The sequence below is a fragment of the Oncorhynchus gorbuscha genome, linkage group LG24 (genome assembly GCF_021184085.1).
Source record: "Oncorhynchus gorbuscha isolate QuinsamMale2020 ecotype Even-year linkage group LG24, OgorEven_v1.0, whole genome shotgun sequence".
Taxonomy (NCBI): Eukaryota; Metazoa; Chordata; class Actinopteri; order Salmoniformes; family Salmonidae; genus Oncorhynchus; species Oncorhynchus gorbuscha.
The window spans coordinates 33,548,629-33,566,453 of record NC_060196.1 but is presented as its reverse complement, the minus strand read 5'-3'; positions in this window follow the sequence as shown (position 1 = coordinate 33,566,453).

Genomic DNA, 17,825 nt, shown 5'->3' with positions numbered 1-17,825 from the left:
CCAGAGGAGTTGGGGAGATCAGAATGGGCATTCTGTTTCATGTTGGTATTGTCAAGTGCTAGCCCGTCTCCAGATCCAACCTGACACCAGGGTTGTGTTCATTAGGCACCAAATGGAAGAACATCAACTGAAATGCGAAGGTACAGCCTGCACTTTTTCAATAACAACCGTTTGTTTTAATTCTCCAAACATTATGCAAGTGTATGCCCTAGTGAGCACGATCCATTGTACCACTGTAGACGCAGAAGCCGATTTCGCTTCCTTAAAATCCCCAGAATGAAGATAACTCAAGAAATCTGTAATTTTTACGTTTTGGCCGAGGATGTTTTAGTTGCGAAATTTTACATCTAACTAAGGTGTTTGGTGCAATTAAAAAACGTGTTGTCTTATGTAAATAGTCGGAGCTGCTGGGCAGGTCAACCTCACTGTATGCTTTTTTTGATAGCTGTTCACCCCATGTTAGTGGGCAAATGTACATCGTCAAAAAACAACCCAACCTTCATTTACCCGGTTTGACGCACAGATGTTCCAAACTCCGTTTAAACGAGACAGACTTTATGACAAAAAGTATCCTATTTAACGTTGTAGTGAATTTTGCCACTAGAATAATTGTTTGACTCATATCGATGCCACATATGCTGCTTTCAAAGGGATGCGTTGCTAAAACAACCCCTTGGTCTGCTAAAAAAGGTTGAATTTACACTGATGATAACCACCAGAGGGCGAAAATATATTGATCAATAATGGTTGCAATTGATGTTTTAACGAGATATTACCTCGTGATAGTATACTGGCCAATGCTGGTTGCAATTGACCCATGTAGGCTAATTACGATACTACCTTGGATATGCCTTTGGAAGATGTCAGGCAAAGCAAGCAAAAACAAACCATCTCCTCACCCCGTGGAATGATAACATTGTGGAATTGTGGGCACTAGAGGGCGACACAAAACCATGTATTTTTCTTGAGTTCACCAGTCAGAAGCTGAACTAAAACCTCCAGGAATATTTCGAGTAGGCCACTGGTACCAGAGTATTGAAGGCTTACGAGCACATGCCACTTTAATCAATACACTTGCTATACTAATTGGTGTTCAAAACAATTGGCCTAGTTGGCCAGAGTCTAGGCAATCTAGTCTAGATTATCTAGATCAATGCTATTTAATTTGTCCTTTAAAGGGATTTGTAACATAAATCATTTCAGTCATGCAGGATGGCTGAAGGTGTCAAATTACTTCCCATAAATCAGCCAGCTGATTGTGAAGGTTTCTCTTCTAGTCATAGTCCTGTGATGTGAGTTGATTACATTTATTTTCACATTTAACTACTCTGTAGACAATATTTACAGTTAGCCTCTCCATCCCCATGAAAATGTTTACAATTCATGTACGAACTCCTCAAAACTGTTTATAAACCCCACATAGTAACATCCTCAACCGCTTTTCATAGCAATGGTTACAGGTTACCTTTTAACAAAGGCAGTGGATGTAATCAGTTTGATCAACAGGTTTGTTACAAATGTCATTCTTACTTGATATGCTTCAAATATCCTTTGTTGGTGAGAATTGAGTTATTCAGACCATCTGTCAATATTTTTACAAGTAAGAAGTGTTTTGTTATGAAGGTTAAAGAAAGGAAATGAACTACATTTAAGGCTTCCAATCTAATGGTCAGGGATTTAGGATTCCCTAAGTAATGTCTAGTCAAGATGTTCAACGTGTAATTGATGTGTCCATTACGTGAAGAATTCCATGTAATTATAGTCAATAAGTGATGTAAATGGGTTAAAGCTCACTAAAAGCAAACCAAATCCCCAAAAGAGAGGCTAATAATTCAAAGATAATCAATGCAGATAGCTGAGTAGTTAATTTGTCTGTGTGTTCGCTTTCCATAATAATATATTCAGTTAGATCTAAAACAAAATCGGTCTGTGCCAATTAGAGATGATATTCAAGACACTTGGACAGGTTAAGTGTTCAACATACACCATTATTCTTCCTCGGTGATATAGGAAAGCTTACCTCTTAAGCCTACTTTGAGAGGGATCATTGGCTCGCTGACAGTCTCTCGCAAAATGAATATTTTTTTGTTAAGGAAAGCTATGACATTTTAGTGGAGAATTATTCACCTGCATTTTTGGCTCACTGGAGGATTAACTGTATAGTACATGTATCAAAATGTTGTTCGATTACTTACCACATGAAACCACATAATAGAGTTTTAGGCTAACAATTTTTTTTCAGTGTTACGGGTCCTACTAATTATCACAAACAACCACAAATAACTATGAAAAGGTACCCCAAACAACCAAACACAAACAGGGTACCCCAAACAACCAAACACAAACAGGGTACCCCAAACAACCAAACACAAATAGGGTACCACAAACAACTCCAAACGACCCCAATCAACCACCAACGACCCCATACAAACGTCAAATCCATACCCAAAACGGGTACCCCACAACCCCAAACAACCCCATACAATCCCAACCAAGTACAAATGGGCACCCCAAATGACTACAAATGGATACCATAAACAACCACAAATAAGTACTCCAAACAACCACAAACATGCACAAATATCCACAAACCATCTCAAAATTATTCCCAAAGAACACCAAACCTCCCCATACAACCCCAACCAACTACAAACTGGTACCCTAATCAACCACAAACAGGTTCCCAAACAACCCCAAACAATGATTAGCATCCAGCTGCAGATTATGCACGCTGAGGCCACCTCAAAACATTCGCTTGCGTCTCAGACTGTATTTTTTTGTCTCAGTTGGTACAGTATGTGCACATGCAGTGCTCTAACGCCCTAGACTAATCTGTCACTAGCTCTGGTCCAGGGCATAGGTAGTAGCTAGGCAGCTCTGGTCCATTCTAGCTCTGGTCCAGGGCATAGCTAGTAGCTCTGGTCCAGGGCGTAGCTAAATTAGTGCAGACCAGAACTGGCTAGCTAGTAGCTACGCCCTGGACCAAAGCTAGTGACAGATTATAGCCCTGGTCCAGGGTGTTAGAGCACTACACACCACTGAGACACAAAAATACAATCTGAGATGCAAGCGCATGCACCCCAAGGTTTGCAGACTAGGTGGCCTCAGTGCACATAATCTGCAGCTGGATGCTTCTTGTTGTTAGGGGTACTTTTGCATACCTGTTAGGAGAACCTTTTTGTGGTTGTTTGGGTTTACCCTGTTTGTGTTTGTTTGGGGTTGTTGTAGATACCTGTTAGGAGAACCTGTTTGGGGTTGTTGTAGGTACCTGGTAGGAGAACCTGTTTGGGGTTGTTGTAGGTACCTGTTAGGAGAACCTGTTTGGGGTTGTTGTGGGTACCTTTAGGAGAACCTGTTTGTGGTTGTTTGGGGTTGTTGTGGGTACCTGTTAGGAGAACCTGTTTGTGGTTGTTTGGGGTTGTTGTGGGTACCTGTTAGGAGAACCTGTTTGTGGTTGTTTGGGGTTGTTGTGGGTACCTGTTAGGAGAACCTGTTTGTGGTTGTTTGGGGTGATTAGTAGGACCCCACCCAATGTACCTGTACTGTAAACTGTTGCTCAAGGGCATGGGGAGGTGTACCCCTCTCTGTAGGCTTAATTTGCAGACAATAACTACAAGTTGTTAAACAGAGAGCAGGTATATCTGCGTAACACTACATTTCATGGGTAATATCATTGAAGGCTAGAGTTGTCGAATTCCTAGTGGTCAGAACTTTCAACTTGTGTCTCAATTTGAGTTGGAGGCCCCATTTATTTCTATTTTCTTTTTGGGGTTTGTTTCAGATAATCTACTATTTTGGCTTTCAGCGTGTAACCACCAGACATCCACACCCTATCTTCAATTGTCTGCTTCGTAACACTTAGTATCAATCTATGTAGGCGAGATGCCATGCAGAGACTTATAGATAATGGAGATGACATCAGAGGAGATTCGAGGCGATGAATAAGTCATTCTTGGTCTCATTTCAAACATGAAAGATTCATACCACCAATTTAGATGACAGTATTAATTTAACATGACACTGCATTAATGGTCGATTTCAGTTTCACAGAACTCATTTAAATGGATTGGAGTCCCTTAATTTGATGAGATGTGATGGCTGAGAGCTGTAATGTCTCTCTTTCTACTCTCTCTTTTCCTCTCTCCCTTTGGCGTGTTTAATGCAAGCAGGCGTCCCAAAATGGGATGTCTGCTGGGGGCTAGACCCGCTGTGTGTGAGAGAGTGTGAGAGAGAGAGAGAGAGTGAGTGAGTGTCTGAAAATGAAGATACTGCGGTATTCCACACCCAACCACTCAACTGTGAAACACACATCCATTTTTCTAGACCTTCCTGGCAACAGTTGCCATTCAAACACGGGTTAGACCACCAGGATCTGATTTGTCACATTCCATACTTGTAGTGAGTGAAGCGTACATGAATGTATTAGCAGTCCTCTGTGTGCCGGCAGCTCTCCTCAGCATGTCTCCCAGCATTGACTAAGTAGTTGTTAAAACCTTTTTACTTTTCATGTAGCACCTCAAATCAATTGTTATTATGCAGGCCCAATCATGCTTTGCTATATAGCCCATTAATGCTTGCCTGGTCTGGCTTAGCTACCATTGTCAGTTCTGCCTATTCCTATTAGGTTTTGCTAGTCTAATAACGAGCTGAAGCCAGTCTGGCCAAGCTAGTACAGTCCCAGGAATTAAGTCCCCCATGTTACACTGTGATGGTCAGTGGGGGTTATCCCAGTCTGGGGGTTATCCCAGTCAGGCTAAGTTAGTTGGCAGCAATGACACCCTCAGGCCTGTGGTTCATCTTCAAACATACTACCCCAACAGAAAGTAGCTAGGCTACTTAGCAACCATGACACTCTTAGTCCTGTGGTTCATCCTTAGCCATGCTAACCCAGTAGCAGGTAGCTGACAGTGGCCTGATAATGACTCTCTGCGCCCCTGGTGATGGATGGCATGCTCGGACGCGCTCCCTCTCATCCTGACAGGCCCCGGCTGGCTGATTTATTAATGACAATAATTAGGCGTAAACCTCTCTACAACCAAACCAGAGTGATTAGTGCCTTTAATGATGGAGGGGAGTGGTGTGGGGAACCTGATTAATGCTCACCGCCCTGACCTTTTGCATTCTGCCTTTGCAGAGAGAGAGAGAGGAGGAGGAGGATGAGAGGAAGAGGAGGAGAGCACTGAAGACGTCTGCTTACAAGTAAGGTGTATTCCTTGTCAATGCCTTCAGTTGTAAACGGAGAGGTTATTGTACGTCCCTTCCAACCACATCACTCAATTCTGTGGGATTTTTGTGATACTTTATTTTTCTTCATTAGTACTGGACAATGTAGTTTGACACATTTCCATTTTTAACTGAAAGTTCTTGTTTAATTAAAGGGGCAAACTGTGATTGCTACATAGATTTTTGGACTTTTAAATTCATGATATAAATCCAGTGATTCTTGAAGAATATAACTTATACATGCCTCTTGAGCTTAGTTCAACCATGTTACCCCATCAGAACCAAAAATAGAAGATTGTTTTATTTATTTGATTTGCAAACAATATAATTGTAAACCCACACGGTATAGCCTCAAAACATGGTTAAAAACTTTCATTTGGATCTCATAGATGGTCAGTCCTTGCATCCATAGCTCTGTTTCTGAATTTGAGAGTGGCTACATTTCTCTAGCCCCATCCTTCAGCTATTTACCAAATCAGTGGCGGGGTGGTGGCTTTGTTATCATTTGAGGTGCAGATTGCCCCTTTAAGTACCTGACAGATCTCCCAACTCAAAGAGTTATGAATCGAATTGAGGAGGAGTTGAACAAGAACTGAAGTTGAGATACAGTGCTTGGAGTGTCAATGGGTGAAGAGCCAAACATTAAACCGAGACACTGTTCAATTACGCCTGTCAATCACAATGTTCACAAGTTAGAAAAGACAAGCAATGCCACGAGCTCCAGTAAAACAGAAGCTTGGTCGAACCAAATCACTTGTGCATTAACTGGGCACATGCACTCCTTTCTGATAATAAAAAAAGAAGCATCCAGTAGGCTGACTGACTGCAATGAATGAAAATAAATGTCAGAATCTTTATTTGGGTCAGGCTTGAGTTGGAGAAGCTGGCAGCTAATGACCTACAGGAAATGGAGATCAAAGTGAAGAGGACTATGGGCGGCCATCTTATGGTGCTGATGTGCTTCAGATCAGACTAGCATTGACTTTATCAGTGTACTCCATCTGTGGGATAAATCTGTTCACTAATCACAACACTATCTATGGTTGTTGGATTTGACATTAGCCAGAAATGGAACTGGTGTGGTTTATGAAGAGTGACAGATTTGTCATAGTTTAGAAGCTGAAATACGGATACAGTAATGTTGTGCTAGTGTAAAATTAGGTCAATGTAGACAAGTACTTGTCATGACAAGCTTTGGCTCGAATGAAACTGATGTATTTCACACAAACATGAGGTTTTACCCCTGTTTATGACTTATTTAATATCCACTCAAATATGACTAAATCATGTTCTTTGACTGTCTCTCGACATCTGGGGGTTATTGTTTTCTGTGTCTGAAAATCAGGAGTAGACTAACATGCAACCTTACCCCATGTGGTGGTGTGGTAACTCAAAAGGTCTTTGATATGGGTGTCACATGATGGCAGAGAGCATCATTTAAGTGGGTAGAATTTATTTTTTTATCAAATCAAATGTTATTTGCCACATGCGCCGAATACAACCTTTCACCTTACAGTGAAATGCTTACTTACAAGCCCTTAACCAACAATACCGTTTTAAGAAAAGTAAGTGTTAAGAAAGTATTTACTAAAATAAACTGAAGTAATAAAAAAACGTATACAAAAAATGAAAGAAGAAAATAGAAAAATAACAAATAATTAAAGAGCAACAATAAAATAACAGTAGTGATGCTTTATGCAGGGGGTACCGGTACAGAATCAATGTGTGGGGGCACAGGTTAGTCGATGTAATTGAGGTGATATGTACATATACAGTGGGGCAAAAAAGTATTTAGTGAGCCACCAATTTTGCAAGTTCTCCCACTTAAAATGATGAGAGAGGCCTGTAATTTTCATCATAGGTACACATCAACTATGACAGACAAAATGAGAAAAAAATTGAGAAAATCACATTACAGGATTTTTTATGAATTTATTTGCAAATTATGGTTGAAAATAAGTATTTGGTCAATAAAAGTTTATCTCAATACTTTGTTATATACCCTTTGTTGGCAATGACCAAAGGTCAAACGTTTTCTGTAAGTCTTCAAAAGGTTTTCACACACTGTTGCTGGTATTTTGGCCCATTCCTCCGTGCAGATCTCCTCTAGAGCAGTGATGTTTTGGGGCTGTTGCTGGGCAACACGGACTTTCAACTCCCTCCAAAGATTTTATATGGGGTTGAGATCTGGAGACTAGCTAGGCCACTCCAGGACCTTGAAATGCTTCTTACGAAGCCACTCCTTCGTTGCCCGGGCGGTGTGTTTGGGATCATTGTCATGCTGAAAGACCCAGCCACGTTTCATCTTCAATGCCCTTGCTGATGGAAGGAGGTTTTCACTCAAAATCTCACGATACATGGCCCCATTCAATCTTTCCTTTACACGGATCAGTCGTCCTGGTCCCTTTGCAGAAAAACAGCCCCAAAGCATGATGTTTCCACCCCCATGTTTCACAGTAGGTATGGTGTTCTTTGGATGCAACTCAGCATCCTTTGTCTTCCAAACACGACGAGTTGAGTTTTTACCAAAAAGTTATATTTTGGTTTCATCTGACCATATGTCATTCTCCCAATCTTCTTCTGGATCATCCAAATGCTCTCTAGCAAACTTCAGACGGGCCTGGACACTGGCAGGGGGACACGTCTGGCACTGCAGCATTTGAGTCCCTGGCGACGTAGTGTGTTAGGCTTTGTTACTTTGGTCCCAGCTCTCTGCAGGTCATACACTAGGTCACCCCGTGTGGTTCTTGTGATCATTTTGACCCCACGGGGTCAGATCTTGCGTGGATTCCCAGATCGAGGGAGATTATCAGTGGTCTTGTATGTCTTCCATTTCCTAATAATTGCTCCCACAGTTGATTTCTTCAAACCAAGCTGCTTACCTATTGCAGATTCAGTCTTCCCAGCCTGGTGCAGGTCTACAATTTTGTTTCTAGTGTCCTTTGACAGCTCTTTCGTCTTGGCCATTGTGGAGTTTGGAGTGTGACTGTTTGAGGTTGTGGACAGGTGTCTTTTATACTGATAACAAGTTCAAACAGGTGCCATTAATACAGGTAACGAGTGGAGGACAGAGGAGCTTCTTAAAGACGACGCTACAGGTCCGTGAGAGCCAGAAATATTGCTTGTTTGTTGGTGACCAAATACTTATTTTCCACCATAATTTGCAAATAAATTCATTAAAAATCCTACAATGTGATTTTCTGGATTTGTTTTCTGATTTTGTCTGTCATAGTTGATGTATACCTATGATGAAAATGTACAGGCCTCACTCATCTTTTTAAGTGGGAGAACTTGCACAGTAGGTAGAGTTAAAGGGACTATGCATTGATCATAAACAGTGTGTAGCAACAGTGTAAAAATGAGCGGGGGGGATCAATGCAAATAGTCTGGGTTGCCATTTGATTAGCTGTTCAAGAGTCTTATGGCTTGGGAGTAGAAGTTGTTAAGAAGCCTTTTGGAGCTAGACTTGGTGCTCCAGTACCGCTTGCCGTGCGGTAGCAGAGAGAACCGTCTATGACTAAGGTGACTGGAGTTTTTGACCATTTTAGAGCCTTCCTCTTACACTTCCTGGCATAGAGGTCCTGGATGACAGGAAGCTTGGCCCCAGTGATGTACTGGGCCATACACACTACCCTCTGTATTGCCTGGCAGTCAGAGGCCGAGCAGTTGCCATACCAGGCATGTTGGCTAATAGGACTGATGGTGGAGGCGGACTACACACTCGCCGTCGGATCCATGTTGGATTTTCTTCATGCGGTTGATTGGGATTTTGGGATTGGGATTTTGGCCTTGTCTGGTGCCTGAAGTAAATCCTTCGCATCCTACTCATTAAAGAAAAATCTTTGTCCAGTACGAGGTGAGTAATTCCTGTCCCGATATCCAGAAGCTCGATTCGGTCATAAGAGACGGAGGCAGAAACATTCTGTTCGAAATAAGACACACAATAGCACAATAAGTTAGGAGCCTGTAAAACGGCAGCCATCTCCTCCAGCGCTATTCTGTCAGCTTCTGATCCCAGGTTAATATCCCACTTCTATTACCAATGTAGAAAAGTAGTTAGCATCCCACTTCTGACACCAGTGTATCAGTGTTTAGTATCCCGCTTCTAACACCAACATAGCAAAATCTGTAGAATTCCAATTCTAACAACAATGTAAGAAATAGTTTAAATATATCCCACTTCTGACACCAGTGTAGCAAATATGGGAGTAGCTTGACTTAAACCAGCACACGTCAAAGCACAGCACCCTTCTGTTATGTCAGGACACTGTAACAGTGTTAGCTGTGGTTGCTACAATACCAATATAATATAAAGTGCCAATTGTAGTGTGGTTTAAGTCGACTCACGCCTCCAGTGAATTCTGCGTCACTGAATTGAATGACTCCCCTTCTCCTGAAATCTCCTAGTTTGTTTGCTCTCTCCAAAACATGAGTCTGATCAAAGACCCATAAAGTTGCTCAAAACAACATGATCTGCAGAAGTAGCAGAAACAGTTGCCGGGACGACCCACAGCAAACAGCCTGCAGGCAAATATTACCCCAATCCTTCATCTTTAATGGAGGAAACACAAGGCTGCAAGGTGATTTCTACTCTGCTCTTCCGACGGTGCACAGCCACTCACACTGGACAAAAGCCAAATAACCTGTCTGGGAACGCGGAACACCTCGCCAACAGTCAATGAAATTGCAGGGTGCAAAATTCAATCAACAGAAATCTCATTAATCAAATTTCTTAAACATACAAGTATTAAGCACCATTTTAAAGATACAATTCTCGTTAATCCAGCCACAGTGTCTGATTTCAAAAAGGCTTTACAGCGAAAGCTCCACAAACGATTATGTTAGGTCACCACCAAGTCACAGAAAAACACAGCGATTTTTCCAGCCAAAGAGAGTTGTCACAAAAAGCAGAAATATAGAAGAAATGAACCACTAACCTTTGATGATCTTCATCAGATGACACACAGGACTTCATGTTACACAATACATGTATGTTTTGTTCGATAAAGTGAATATTTATATCCAAAAATAAAATTTGACATTGGCGTGTTATGTTCAGTAGTTTCAAAACACGCGGTGATTTTGCAGAGAGCCACATCAATTCACAGAAATACACATAATAAACATTGATATTAGATACAACTATTATACATGGAACTTTAGATAAACTTCTCCTTAATGCAACTGCTGTGTCAGATTTTTTTTCAACGTTACGGAAAAAGCATAATCTGAGTACGGCGCTCAGATGACAAATCAAGCCAAACAGATATCCGCCATGTTGGAGTCAACATTAGTCAGAAATGGCATTATAAATATTTACTTACCTTTCTTCATCAGAATGCACTCCCAGGAATCCCAGTTCCACAATAAATGTTTGATTTGTTCGAAAAAGTTCATAATTTATGTCCAAACACCTCCTTTTGTTCACGCGTTTAGTAAACAAATTGAAACTCACGAGGTGCGGGCAATTCTAGCAGGCAATGTCGAACGAAAATTCCGAAAAGTTATATTACTGGTCGTAGAAACATATCAAACGGTGTATAGAATCAATCTTTAGGATGTTTTTATCATAAATGTTCAATAATGTCGCAACCGGAGAATTCCATTGTCGTGTAGAAAAGCAATGGAACGAGAGGTAACTTTCTCATGATCGCGCATCACAAGCCTGTGGCTCTCTGCCAGACCTCTGACTCATTCCCTTCTCATTCAGCCCCCCTTCATAGTAGAAGCATCAAACAACATTCTAAAGACTATTGACATCTAGTGGAAGCCTTAGGAAGTGCAAGATTACCAATATCCCACTGTATCTTGAGTTGAAAAACTGCAAGCCTCAGATTTCCCACTTCCTGTTTCGATTTTTTCTCTGGTTTTTGCCAGCCATATGAGTTCTGTTATAATCACAGACATCATTCAAACCGTTTTAAAATCTTCAGAGTGTTTTCTATCCAATACTAAAATATGCATATATTAGCATCTGGGACTGAGTAGGAGGTAGTTTACTCTGGGCACGCTATTCATCCAAAAGTGAAAATGCTGCCCCCTAGCCCAAACAGGTTTTAATGAGAGCGTTCCTTTTCTCCTGCATCACGTGGGGAAGAGGACATGCACTCAACAGCCCAAATTATCCTCCCCACTCACTGTGTTTCTCTGCACTCCTTAAATTATTTATCAGGTCTTAAGATTCAGTGAAACATTGGTTTAATACGGACACACCACACATAAACAGCCTCGTAGAGTCATTGAATTGCTAGTTTGTGTTGAGCTTTTTCTTATACTCTCTTTCCAACATAGGAGATGTTGGGTGTAGTGGAAGCCCTGACGACATCGTACAACTCTTAAACTTTATTGTGAACTCTAAACCTGTGAATTTATAGTCTTGTTTCTCTCTCTTAATCTCAAATGTATTGTGATATCCCTACATCTTAAAAGCCCAAAGGATGCATGTCTCAACTCAAGCCTGCATTTGGTATATCCCTTCTTTGCCCTGTTCAGATTAAACCATCCGTTCTGCATTGTCTGTAATGTGTGTGTGTGTCTGTGTGAGAAGCCTAGTCCTGACAGCAAAGGGCTACAGCTGACTAGCTTCTTCTCCCAGAGCAGTCGCCACTTAACTAGACCTATTTTGTTTGGCCGATCCTCTTCTACTTTACCATTTTATAATCCTCAAAAGGAATCTAGTTAAAATGAAACATTTTTACTTTGGGCACTACCCGTCGCAGATGAGAGGGAATCTCTGTGTTAGACGATTATAATGTCACTCCCATGATCCTCGGCGCCCATTTTAATTGTAAATCATGGCCTCGTGATGCGTCAAAGGATGTCGGTAGTAGGCAATTAAATGGCAGAATATAATAGAACAAATTATTGCCTGTCAGACTTTGAACAACACAGTCGGTATTGGAATTACACATAATCATCATGTGCATTAGAGGTATCATTGGAATCCTGCTTAAAGATGACCATGAAACTGACTGCATTATTAAAACCTCTTATTGTGATGGCCATTTATTTGGGGGTTACTGTTCAACAAGTAAAGTTTTCGTCAAACACAGAATAATTCAAAGCCTGCGTCATCCTAAATCTATCAAGCAAATCAACCAAATTGTGAAAAATTGCTTATTTTCCTTTGCTTGGGAAATACTTAAAATTGCTCATTTTCCTTTGCTTGGGAAATACTTAAAATTGCAACATTTTCCAGAGTATTTTATAGGAGAGAAGTCGAATATTAAATAGTTTTAACCAACAAGGAGATCAGACCCTTTTTTGCATAATAAATGTATCCATATAAACGAGGGTACATTCTCACTAGTAAAACTACTAATCTGTTTTAAATCAGACTTTAACTTTTGGCTTTGGAAGGGATCGTTTCATTTCTGCTCATTGGGACCCGAAACAGATGCCACTTGCTCATCGTTTAAAAACCGAGAGGAGATACGATTGATAATGAAAAAGTGTCCCGCATTCACAAAATATGGTGTTATTTTAGGATAGGATAGGGTGATATTGTATCATATGTCATTTTGTAACGGCTTTTGTGAGGAGTTGATAAGACACTTGAGCAAAGTGTATGAATGTTTGAGAAACATATGATAAAAAACAAAATACTATTTTGAAGGCCTTGTCATACACTCATTTGACAGAAGATCACACACATGATTATGATAAGCTTTGTGGCATGCACTGTCTAAGACAGGTCTGTTTTCAAAAGAGCCCCCTGGCTGCAATACAAATAGGTCCTTTAATGTGTCTAATTCAGCTTCTTATTATTCAATTGGAGCAAATGCGATTGAGCTATTAGATTTGTTATTCTTAACTTAAGCAATAAGACACGAGGGGGCGTGGTATATGGCCAATATACCACAGCTAAGGGCTGTGCTTATGCACAACGCAATGTGGAGTGCCTGGACACAGCCCTTAGCCGTGGTATATTGGCCATAAATCACACATCCCCGAGATGCCTTATTGCGATTATCAACTGGTCATCAACTTAGTTAGAGCAGTAAAAATAAATGTTTTGTCATACCCGTGACATATGGTCTGATATACCTCGGCTGTCAGCCAATCAACATTCAGGGCTCGAACCACCCAGTTTATCATTAAAATGAACACACTGTCACTTAAATTAAGTAGAGGAAAAGGTTAACTGTATCTTTATAACCCTGGAGCAGTACATTGAGCTCTTATTTCACTTGGACAATTTGATGTAGTTGAGGTATTCATCGTAAGTCTTTGGAGAATGGAAGTAAAGTGGACCTTGTATTAATTCAGGCTCTCGTAACTGCTCCAACATATGAGTTTTCTTGCGTGCATCCATGATATTCAACTGCTTGACACCCCAATAAGTCACGGCTCCTGGTGCTCTTATCTTCGTTCCCCCTATGATGCGAGTAAAATAGGTTACCTTACACGCTGTTAAAACAGTTGCTGTTACAATGAAATATTGTCTGTTAAAGACCATCTCACTGTACGTTTCTTCCAGGGCCAAATGTTGCAAGCTTGAAATGGAATGCAGATTTAGTTTTGAGGGAATTAACTGTTTCTCTCATACCCATATTCAGAAGAGAGTATTCATAGCAAGTGTTTCCAAACTTTCATCTAACTCTGAACTGAACCGGGGACATTTTTCAAACCTACTCTATTTTCCTTCCTAAAAGCCTGCATGGACACCCGAGAAGACTTTCCTTCAGAATTGGAACACCTTTTGTTTCTCCTCTGCTGCCTCTACAGGTACTCAGCCGCCAATCACCATCTTCCAGACACTTCATTAGCCACAAAAGCACCTCTCACACGGGACACGTACTGTACTAGGCACAGGCTAACTACTGTTGTCTCGGAGAATCAGCTAAGCTCACTGATTGTAATTGCATGTTAGCTGTAGGGCGTGATTTGCATGTGATGACAAAGGGCAGTTCAGGATGATGATGATTTATTTAAAGGTTTTTTAAAAAGCCATGCCATGATGGAAAGAGAACTCTAGCCAAACGTTAATAACCCCTGAAAGTGTGGTACACCGTCTGTAATTACAGTCTAAATCTGTTAATTGTAATCAGTAATGATAAAGTCAATAATATGTTTCTGTACTTGTTTGACTTTAGCTTGTATGGTTATTTAGTCCATAGTACGGCCATAATTATGTCTCAATTATGCAAACCCATGAATGAGTGGACTGTTGTGCTTAATTGCTATGTTCCCTGGTATAAGGAATAGGTCAGTGGTTCCCAAACATTTTTTTGTGTCGAGACCCTTTTTGTTATAGAAAATTTACCAGGGACCCTCTCATAATATCAGAACACAACTCCTACTGTATAGTGCAATAAAAATAGCACTACACAAGCCCCCGTCCTGGCATCAGAAGGAACATTTTGTCGTTTTAAAGCTAATGTCATGCAATTCTATACATTTTGCCTTGGGGCAGAGAGAACATTTTGCAGTTTTAAAGCAATTGTTTTTTCAATTCTACACATTTTGCCAAGGGGAAGGGATTTTTTGTTGTTGTACAGTTGTATAGCTTAAATTACAGTACAGTGGATTTATGTTCAAAACAACAAAGTTTGGGGGAATACAAGAGTTGAGTTGGGGGGGGGGAAAGTAGAATTGATGGAGTACTGAAGATACCAATATCCCGTTGAGCCTCCCAGGCCCATGTGCATCTAAGGGAACATAAATGATGATTAATTATATTACATTGTATTGAACCACCTTAACTTTTTTCCACAGATCCCTGGTCAAAAATGTGATGCTAGCAATAAACAATTAAATGTAAAAAAAAAATATTAAATCAATTGTGTGGACACCTTGCAGTACCTCCGCGGACGCCACTTTGGGAACCACTGGTATAGGTCATGAAGCTTTCTACGTTAAGCACATTGCCTCTTCACTTTATATCACGTTGCTTCAAATCTCTCTCTGTAACACTACAGTATGTTTTCTGAATGATGGGGCACTGTGACAATGCCGTGTTTTACGTGTGCCATTACAATATGCATAATGTATTTAAAGTAATGGGGTGTGCCACTCTTTGTGATGTCTGAATGACTTCGCTCTTAACACACCGGTGACTCCAGTGTGATTGTTCCCTCTCTGTCAAAACTAATGGTTCCACTGCCTGGTTACCTGGATGTCCCCTTCTAAGTTACTCTTAACTACTACCTGGTACAGCCAGAAGAGGATGGGTCCTCCCTCTGAGTCTGGTTCCTCTCAACGTTTCTTCTTGTGGAGTTATTTACGGGGGGACAAAATCCCTTGGTCAGAAAACACATTTCCGTTGTTTGCCGTAACAGATAGAATAGAATGTAACTTTATTTTCCGTCTCTTAGTGTTCCTAGATAAACTTTTCGGTTTGGGATTGAGCCGCAGGGTTAATTTACAGTCTAAATATCTACGTGTGTTTTGTAGTATTTTAATCTGTATCCTTTTAACTGAGTTACTGCATTTCAAATAATGTGAAAGCAAGGCATGAAGGAAGTTGATACTTTAATTGATTTATATTCCGGTAACATTTGGATCATGGAGGCGACTAATACGCACACCAAATGACTCTTACTTTAAACGCAGTGAAAACAACATTTTGGTTTGTTGGCCGTGTTTTCAACAAATTCTTCAGTTTCCCAACTCTGGACTTTGAAGTTCAAGTTTCCTCTCTCCAACTGTAGCACCACCACTCCATGACTCTTTTCCTCTCTCCAACTGTAGCACCACCACTCCATGACTCTTTTCCTCTCTCCAACTGTAGCACCACCACTCCATGACTCTTTTCCTCTCTCCAACTGTAGCACCACCACTCCATGACTCTTTTCCTCTCTCCAACTGTAGCACCACCACTCCATGACTCTTTTCCTCTCTCCAACTGTAGCACCACCACTCCATGACTCTTTTCCTCTCTTTAAGTATGTGTTGCTTACTATTCGTTCTGGAATATCCCAGAAATGTTCCATAAGCACCAAAAGTTTCTTTCTCTCAAATTTTGTCCTCAAATTTGAGCGAAATCCCTGTTAGTGAACATTTTTCCTTTGCCAAGATAATCCATCCACCTGACAGATGTGACTTATCAAGACTCTGATTAAACACTTGATCATAACACGGGTTCACCTTGTGCTGGGAACAATAAAAGGCCACTGTAAAATGTGCAGTTTTGTCACAGAACACAATGCCACAGATGTCTCAAGTTTTGAGGGGCGCATTCAATTTGCATACTGAAGGCAGGAATGTCCATCAGAGCTGTTGCCAGAGAATTGTATATTCATTTCTATACCATAAGACGCCTCCAACGTCATTTTAGAGAATTTGGCAGTGTGTCCAACCGGCCTATGCCCTCACACGCCCACCCATGCCCGCACTCCTGCCCAGTCAGGTTAAGTCCATAGATTAGGCCCTAATAAATTCATTTCAATTGACTAATTTCCTTATATGAACTGTAACTCACTAAAATCATTGAAATGGTTGCATATTGTTTTTATATTTTTCTTCAGTGTATATATACATTGAGTGTACAAATTTTAGGAACACCTTCCTAATAATAAGTTGCACCCCCTTTTGCCAGCCTCAATTCATTGGGGCATGGACCATGCAAGGTGTCACAGGGATGCTGGCCCATGTTGACTCCAATGCTTCTCACAGATGTGTCAAGTTGGCTGAATGTCCTTTGGGAGGTGGAACATTCTTGATACATATGGGAAACTGTGTGAAAAACCCCAGCTGCGTTGCAGTTCTCGACACACTCGAACCGGTGCACCTGGCACCTACCACCATACGCCATTCAAAGGCACTTAAATCTTTTGTCTTAGCCGTTCACCCTCTGAATGGCACAAATACACAGTCCATGTCTCAATTCTCTCAAGGCTTGAAAATCATTCATTAACATCTCTCCTCCCCTTCATCTACACTAACTTGAAGTGGAATTAACAACTAATAGCAAGAAGGGATCCTAACGTTCACCTGGTCAGTGTACAGTACCAGTACAATCACCAGTAAAGCAGCCCATACCATCACACCTCCTCTTCCATGCTTCATGGTGAGAACCACAAATGCGGGGATCATCCATTCGCCTAGGCTGCGTCTCCCAAAGACACGGCGGTTGTAACCAAAAATCTCAAATTTGAACTCATTAGACCAAAGGACTGATTTCCACCGGTCTAAAGGCCATTGCTCGTGTTTCTTGGCCCAAGCAAGTCTCTTCTTCTTATGGGTGTCCTTTAGTAGTGGTTTCTTTGCAGCAATTTGACCATGAAGGGCTGACTCACGCAGTCTTCTCTGAAAAGTTGATGTTACGATGTGTCTGTTTACTTGAACTTATTTGGGCTGCAATCTGGAATGAGTAAATGTGTCCAAAGAGTAAATGTGACTGGTACTGTTTGTCATTGAAAGACCGGGTGTTCCTAATGTTTTGTACAGTCAGTGTACTTTTGAGTTTTTACTCATGTCTGCATTAACTCGTTAATTTAGTGTTTTCTGTGTAAAATCTGTTAAACACTTGTTACAAGTGCTAACAGTGTCAAAGTGTACCTCGCGGTACCTTTTTTCTCTAGCACTTCCTGGAGCGAGTAGTAGCTGTGCCCAAAAAAGAACAGGCCTTAGCCAGTAGAAGAGAAGAGGCAGTTAAACAC